The sequence below is a fragment of the Lynx rufus genome, unplaced genomic scaffold (assembly GCF_022079265.1).
Source record: "Lynx rufus isolate CCGP_SWC_20201006 ecotype Redwood Valley unplaced genomic scaffold, mLynRuf1.p SCAF_9, whole genome shotgun sequence".
Taxonomy (NCBI): Eukaryota; Metazoa; Chordata; class Mammalia; order Carnivora; family Felidae; genus Lynx; species Lynx rufus.
This window is the reverse complement of record NW_025814897.1, coordinates 90,461,202-90,470,209: the sequence shown is the minus strand read 5'-3', so window position 1 is coordinate 90,470,209 and position 9,008 is coordinate 90,461,202.

Here is a 9,008-nt window from a genome sequence, read left to right as displayed (position 1 = left end):
ACAAGAGAGGGCGCAGCGGTGGGAATGCCCCTGCTATCGTGGGCTTTCATCGCTGTGGTAGAGAGAAGCTGCTCTTGTGGGCAGAGAGGGACGGATTTCAAGGGTTTCTTTGCCTTTGATGTCAACCCTTCGCTACCACAGGATAAGCATGTGCCAGCTGTGGTGCAGCGAAGCGTCTCACAGGGGAGCAGGACAGGCTAAGAAAATACAATCTCACAATACCTGCCCAATACATCACACACATGGTATTTGCCTTTGATGCTACATAATCTAGAGGAGCCATCTCTGCCCAAAAGAACACTGAGCTCAACTTCTAGAAAGTTATAAAGAAAGTCGATTTACTTCTCTTAGCTACAAAAAGTCAGTATTTGCAGCAGGGAGTCCAGCCAGCGTGGCACTGGTTCACCACTGGCTTGCCTGGGGTGTTGCGTCGACTTCTCTTTCCTGGGTCAAAATTTGCCACTGTGTCATGTTCCAAAGTGTATATTCATTCTTTTCTTCTTCTCCCACATCTCGCCTAAGATGATGCTGGACGTTCGGTAGACACCCAAGTGATACTATGTTCTTAACACTTTCTGTTTTGATTATTGTCTAAATGGGGTAACATGTGATAACTGTCCAATTTTGGGGAAATGAACATGTGAGCACACTTTTTGCAAAATGTATTTCATTTCTCATTCTGAACTATTGTGATGGCGTGGGACTGGTTATTTATTTGATACACAGCATATTAGAGTTTAATTTCAGCATGATGAGTGATCGCTTTGGGTGCCATCTGTGTAAAACTCTCTGTGATCCTTGTAAATTGAAGACGATGACTAAATAAGATATAATAGACCTGTTCAGGCTGACAACTATGGAAACCATGATGTAAGGGAACAAATGTTCCAGAGATACAATGACCAGTATTTTACATGGTCACCGACATATAAGAAAGTCACATGTCCTTAGTGTTTTTGAACACAGAAGCATCTCAATTCCAACACCCCAGACCCCATCTGCAAGTTGCATATATTCCTCTGTTTGTTTGTCTTAAATTAAAAACCCTTCTCCCGAGTTCTGTGCACCTGCACATGAGCAGACAGGTGTTCAGCTGTTTAAATACAAAACAACAAGCAACACACATCTCTCTATGTTATGCTTACACTGATGGATTGGGGGAAGCAGACACAGATGCTATAGGCAAAGACACAGGTCAAAACAATAAAAAGGAACAGAGTTGAATAAAGACCGATGCTGCTCGTTTTTCCCCGAAAAAGGTTAACAAACTCAATTTCAGCAAAACAAAAAGGCACGACAAATGAACTAATCTGCGGAACTTATTGACATGTGGAAGTAAGTTGGATTCACTGAAAAATAATCATTTTCATGCATGTACATATAAAATATATATCATATACATATGAATATGCATCAATTATGGGATGACCCTATAGCCAAATCATTTAAGAAAGGCATAAACTATTCTGTAAGAACTAAAGCCTCTTCAGGGATCAGTTGACTTTATTTTCCAAAGCTAAGTCCTCTGCAGGTCCGTGACACCAACCTTCTTAAACCCAAGGACTTTGGAAATCATTTTTGCAAAGGCATCTGATATCCTGGTTTAAAATAAAAATGCCCCAATCTGTGTATGATTGAAATCCTTTCCAGGTTTCCCCATCCTTGTGGGGGTGGGGCTGGAGGGGAAGAAGAAGAGAATAATTAGTGGGGTTTTTTTCTGCCTGGTTGTTAAACACCCTAATTACTTCAAGCGTCATTACCGCCACTTGCACATAAGCCGTCCTCTGAAAATACTTTTCAGTCTAAACTAAAATTGATGCTAATTTCTTCTGAGAATATTGCCAATATTAACACAATTTGGAGAGTTATTGGATTTACTTTTTTAATCTTAACAGGGATGTCAATATTCTAAGTGCACGAAATGAAGATAATCTACTGCCATCTGAAGTGGAACCAGCAATGACAAAACTCTTTGGAAAGAATGCACATTTTTATAGACATGAAAAATTGTAATTATACATCATGTACATAACCATGATTACTGACTTGCCATTATTTTGATACTAAAATGTCCTCCTATATCTGTTCATGCAAAACTTACTTACATTGGAATTACATTGTTGCTTTTTCTTCCCCTCCAACTTTTTTACTGGATGGAATTATTTTTTCTAATTGTTACCTCAGTACATCAACATTCTGGCATAGCTTGTACAGATATTTTGCATTAGTTTCTTTACCGTAAGTTCAATGAGTTAATAAACTGTAACATTAATTATTTGTTTCTATAGCAAACTCTAACAAACAAAGCAGACACTAGATAAGTATTAGTTGAATGAATAGATCTTAACTGGTCCATTTTTATAGCACTCGACCTGGATTTTCTAAGTAAGTAATGCCAGTGACCAGAGCCATGATGTTCACGAGACAGTGCTTACTCAAGATGCAAGAATGGATGAGATTTGGTGCCTACCCTTGGGCCCGGGAGGAAAACGTGTACACAGACAATACAAGGCAGAATGTGACAAGTACTAACCAAGTGACAAATACCGAGGTTCTGGGGAAGATGAAATTATACCTGGGTGGGAGAATGAGGAAGTCTTCATGAAGGAGGTGACCACTGGGGGACATCTGAAAGGCAGAGTAGAAACTCACTGGGCAGAAATGAAGGGTGACCATCCAGAAAGAAAGAACCATAAGAAGGAAAGTGTGAAGATGGAAGGAAACATCTGGCAGCCCCATCTAGTCCGCTTCATCTGTATCGTGGGGGTACGTGGGTATACGGCATTGAGTGCTAGGTTGAGGAGTTCTGGAATAAGTAGACAATGAGCAGCTGTGGTAGTTTCGAAACAAGATAAGCGACAATGAAGATTAGTATGCCAGCAACGTGGAAAACAACCCAGAATTGAGAGAACAGAGGCATTTAGAGTCTAATTGGGAAGTAAGGAGGCTTCTGGGAGAAGATAAGTAAAAAATGAAGGCTTGAATAACAGCAAGGGGGATACAGGGGAGGGAATGGGATCAAAAGGTAGCACAGAGGCAAAAACACCAAACTCTGGCAACCAATGTGGTGCCACAAACAGGAGCATCAGGAAGAGAAAAAGGAGCTGCTTTAGAGGATGGGGCGCCTACCGCACGAATGCCTGGGACATACTAACGGCAAGCACCCGGAGATCCACCACCCTAAAGCACCCGTCCCCTCCGTCAGCATCAAGGATCCCAGAACAGGGATCCAAGCTTCCACACGTGCACACCTGAGGCTTTCTACCCCATGCAGGGATATCTACTAACCTCTCGACATCTCACTCCATTTCCTATTGCCCAGTCATTTCAACAGAGCAAACACAAGAGCTTTCCCATCAACACGCACCTTTCTCAACACGACTGAGGACAAGACATGCTGTCTTCACCTTCACAGTTCTGACAGTCTTGTCCTGCTGCAGCACTTGGCCGAGGAGGATGTGTTTTCTTGCTGTTTGTCCTTTGTTGTTCACGGAAATGGTTTTGCTGTTTTATGGATTTAAAAGGAATATAAAATTCAAAAAGAAAACAATACACATATTGCAACAAAAAATATGGATGATAGGGGAGCCGGGGTGGCTCAGTTGGTTAAGCGTCCAACTTCGGTGCCGGTCATGATGTCACGGCTCATGGGTTTGAGCCCCGTGTTGGCTCTGCACCGACAGTGTGGGGCCTGTTTGGGATTCTCTCTCTCTCTCTTCCTCTCTCTCTCTCTCAAATAAATAAATAAACTTTTAAAAACGTTTTTATTTGGGGCACCTGGGGGATTCCAGTCGGTTGAGTGTCTGACTTTGGTTCAGGTCATGATCTCACAGATCCTGAGTTCGAGCCCCTCATCGGGCTTTGCTCTGACGGCTCAGAGCCTGGAGCCTCTTTCAGATTCTGTGTCTCCCTCTCTCTCTGCCCCTCCTCTGCTCACACTCTGTGTCTCAAAAATGAATAAACGTTAAAAAAAATTTTTAAAGCCCTTATTTTTATTTTTATTTATTTTATATATATATATATATATGAAATTTATTGACAAATTGGTTTCCATACAACACCCAGTGCTCATCCAAAGCCCTTATTTTTAAAAAATGTGGATGATAAAGTTGAACACAATCTCAGAAAAATAGAGCAAAAAGAGAGGAAAATAGGAGAGAAGGGAATATAAAATAGGAGAGAAAGGATCAGAGATCAAAGAAATTCAACATCTGAAAAGTGGACATTCTAGGAAGAAAGGAAAGAGGAAGAGAATTGAAGGAAGAGAATAATCAAAAAATAATTCAAGACAATTTCTCAGAACTCTGGACATAGTTTTCCAAACTAAAAGGCTACTGAAATGCCCAGTATCAAAAGACAACAACAGTCTTATGTCAACACACATCATCATACATTTTCAGAATGCTGAGGATAACGAACTTGCATACATTTCCTTCACAATCCAGCCATGCATACCACCCCCTCCAGGGTCACCTCTTCCCAGCACAATCCAGCCCAGCCCCCTTCCCACCCATCTCCCCCCAAATAGAAGTCAGACCAGGTCCCTCCTCTGTTTCAAACCTTCTGTGCTCTCAGAAAAAATAAAAATATAAAGAAAACAGGGGAATTGGACTTTAAGACCACTTCTGAAGTCGGATGACTCTCATGAGCATTAACATTTTTGAATGAATGGATAAAGGATTCTGCTCTACAGACAGCTCCCAAAATGGAGCTTTTCTTCTTCCTACCTCTCTCCTCGAGGCTTGTGTTCTTTTCCCTTTCAGTTTGACTTCAGTCATCAATGCACTCTTTTAATGCGGATTGTTGGTCATACCAGGATTGTATGAATGGCTCCAGAATGAGATCTTTAGTGGAAGAAGTCATAACAAAATTTCAAAAGAGCAGTTGAGAAGTAGGTGAAGCTTCCAAGATTCTCTCAACTCTCCATGGGGCTATGGTGAGGAAAAGAAGGCAATGTGGAACATGGAACCATTCTATTCGATTAGGTTAGGTGTTCCACATTTGCATTGGCCATCAGACTATCATGAGTCTAGGAAGTAAGAACTTACATATTCCTATACAGAAGTTGATAAGGTGAATACAAAAAGTGCCCAATATATGTCTAACCAAACTGACTAGATGAAATGGATCTCCGGATTATTCAAACTGATAAGCTTACACTTTCAGGTTCGGTTCATTCAGTAAATACTTATTGAACCCCTACTTTTCTCCGGGCCCTTTTTGTCAATAAAAAGGCAGAGTAAGCCCATGCCCTCTTGTAGCTTATGTTCTCATGGGAGCGTCTGATAATAAACGAGGCAAGGTAGGGTAGGGATGCGTAGTGACAGGGTGAAGGTTGTGAGAAAGAAATTGCTTTGGATAGGTGGTCAGAGACACATTTTGGGGAGATACATTTCACCGGAGACCTGAATTGTGATAGAATCCAGCCATATGAAGACCAGGGAAGACCAGGCAGAAAAAATAACAAAAGTAAAGATAAGTGGAAGTGGTGTGTTTAAAAAATAAAGAATGAGGGGCACCTGGGTGGCCCAGTCCGTCAAGCATCTGACTTCGGCTCAGGTCATGATCTCGCAGTTCATGAGTTTGAGTCCCACATCATGGTCTGTGCTGACAGCTCAGAGCCTGGAGCCTGCTTCCGATTCTGTGTCTCCCTCTCCTTTTACCCCTCCCCCATTCACACTCTGTTTCTCTCTCTCTCTCAAAAATAAATAAACATTTAAAAAAAGAGAAGAATAAAAAAGAATAGGAACTGATGGGAACGTAACAAAAAATGAGGAAGACAATTCAAGATAAGATTGGAGAGGTAAGCAAGGGCCATAATATTTAAGGGCTGGGTAGGCCATGGTCAAGAGTATGGATTTCTCTTCACATATGGAGAAATATTTTTCTAGAAAATTCATAATAAGACTGACTATACTATTGTATTCACTCACCATCAACTGCCAAGAAACAAGCAAATGAAGTTTTTTTCAACTGTTGTTTTCACATTTTATTTCAACTATACGGTTGCTGAGCACTAAGGAAATTTTCTTTTTTAAAAAATTTTTGAAATTTTAAAAATTTTGCTTATTTACGCATTTATTTTTTAATTTAGATCCAAGTTAGTTAGCAGATAGTGCAAAAATGATTTTAGGAGTAGAACCCAGTGATTCATCCCCTATGTATAACACCCCGTGCTCATCTCAACAAGTGCCCTCCTTAATGCCCCTGACCTGTTTAGCCCATCCCCCCTTCCACAACCCCTCCAAAAACCCTCAGTTTGTTCTCTGTATTTAAGAGTCTCTTATGCTTTGTCCCCCTGCCTGTTTTTATATTATTTTTGCTTCCCTTCCCTTATGTTCATCTGTTTTGTCTCTTAAACTCCTCATATGAGTGAAGTCATGATATTTGTCTTTCTCTGACTAAAGAAACTTTTTCTTGTTTCTTTTTGAAATGAGGCTACAGTTCCATCACGTTCATGGCAAAAGAAAAGAGAATCCTTGATGGAGGAATCAAGGGAATTCAGTATCAGATCCAAAGATCTTATCCACTTTCTTGTGCTGATCCACTTGAGGTGGAACCTGAAAGCGTAGGATCGCTCAACGCACGGGCCACCACACGGAGCAGGCAGGACGGGCGCTGCAGGCTTGAGGCGAAATGGTCTCTATTCAAGCCAGCTTGTGTTGCAACTCCTGCGTTATTTCAAGACGCTTTTAAACTGTTCGTGTTCTTCCCTCCCATTTTGGTATATACACATACACACACACACGGACATATATATATATATATATATATATATATATATACACACACACACACACACACACACACATATATATGCAGGTGTTCCCTTCTATCTTTTGCTCTTTATTAATCTTACCTCTGATGCCACTCCCTAATCGAGGTGCACATTATCCATCGATACAAGTGCAGGCTTCTTCTAAAGGTGCTTGGTTAGGGGTTTGCCAGCCGACGTAAAATGAACCATTTACATCAATTCAAGGGATACCTAGAGCCGAAAGTCATGGAGGAGCATTTGCTAGTTAGGGCAAGAGTCACAGTGCAACTATTTCACGCAAAGGCTTTAAGGAACCCATTTTCCAGGGTCGCTTTTGCTGTAACACACAATTGCCCCAAGTAATACAGGAATCAAAAGTTGCCAAAAGGAATAAAGCCGAAACCTAGTGCACCGGCTACCCAGACAGATGCTCTGTGGTACTGTCCGCCTGCATTTAGCCTGGCTGCTTACTGAAATACTCCACTAAAATGCAGTTCTTAAACACGTAGAAAGATAGTGTTTTTTTCTATTACAAAACATTTAAGTCCATAACATTGAGGTGTCTTAAAAATGGTGACGCCTTTTTTTTTTATTCAAAATACCAAAATACTGCATATATATTCTGAGTCAAGTGAGTTTCTGGTCTTGTGAACAATTATATCACAATGTGTTGACTCCTCAAGTCAGTGTGTAGACAGATTGTGTGCTAAAATCTTGTCTTCATCTCACAGTTGCTCTTCCTTTCCCACACTGTATCAATCAATAATCCTTGCTTGTTATTGCTTGTCCTACCTCAAAATCTCTAATCAAATCCCTCCACCTCCACCGCCTTGATTCGAGCTCTTATCTCCCATACAAACTATTCCAAGAGGCTCCAGCCAAAAACTCCTACTGATGGTCCTGAGCAGGCTCAAATGTCACCTCCCCTGTGAAGATTCCCCAGCTCTCCATCCATGATTAAACAACTCCACTTGCTTTGCCCGGGTAACCTTTGGTACACACCGCTCCTACAACACAGATTTCTCCCTCCTGCAGTGCTGTCAAAAATATGCAAGCCATGTGTGCAAATTTAAATGTGCTAGTAGCCTCATTAAAAAGGTAAAAAGAAATTGATGCATTTTAATAATCCATTTTATTTAACCTGGTATATCCAAAATATTATCACTTCCACATGTAATCAATATAAAGCATACAATAGTCTATAGTTTTTCATTTTAATTCTTCAAAATCCAATGTGTGTCTTACATTTATAGCATTTAAAAAAATTGTTTTTAACATTTATTTACTTTTGAGACAGAGAGAGACAGAGCATGAACGCGGGGAGGATCAGAGAGAGAGGGAGACACAGACTCTGAAACAGGCTCCAGGCTCTGAGCTGTCAGCACAGAGCCCGACGCGGGACTTGAACTCACAGACCACAAGATCATGACCTGAGCTGAAGTTGGATGCTTAACCAACTGAGCCACCCAGGTGCCCCTATAGCATTTTTAAATTAGGTACTAAGTTGTCATAAAAAATAATTGATCTGTATTTACCTGTCATAAAACTTACAGATGAAAACGTACAGTCATGCACCCACATTGTTCCAAACCTACTCAAAAGTATTACAGTAACTGCATCAAGTAGCAACTTTAAAAAAAAAAAAAGACTTGTGGGGCTCCTGGGTGGCTCAGAGGGTTAAGCGTCCAATTCTTGATTTCAGCTCAGGTCAAAATCTTGCAGTCATGAGATCGAGACCCCATCAGGCTCCTTGCTGAGCATGGAGTCTGCTTAAGATTCTTTCTCTCTCTCTCTCTCTCTCTCTCTCTCAAACCCCCCCCCCGCTTATATACTCTCTCTCTCAAATTAAAAACAAAACAAAAAAAGACTTGTGCCCTTTCTTCCTTTGTCATTGGCCTACAGTATATTGCTTTCAAGTGTACAAAATAAGGATTGGATATTTGTATACACCGTGAAATGGTTACCACTGTAAGTCTAATTACCTACCATTTGTCCCCTTACAAAGTTAATACAATGTTATTGACTACATGCCCCATGGTGTACATTACATCTACTTTTTAATTTAAAGTAAAATTAACATTTAAAAATCAGTCCCTCAGTCATACTAGCTATGTTTCAAATGCCCCATAGCCCAACGTGCAGCTCTTGGCTATTATATTGGACAGTGTAACTCTGCTATAATTAGTGTGTGGGTCTGTCTTCCCCACTAAATCAGACCGTGTCCAATTTACTATATCGTCCCCTGCGCCTA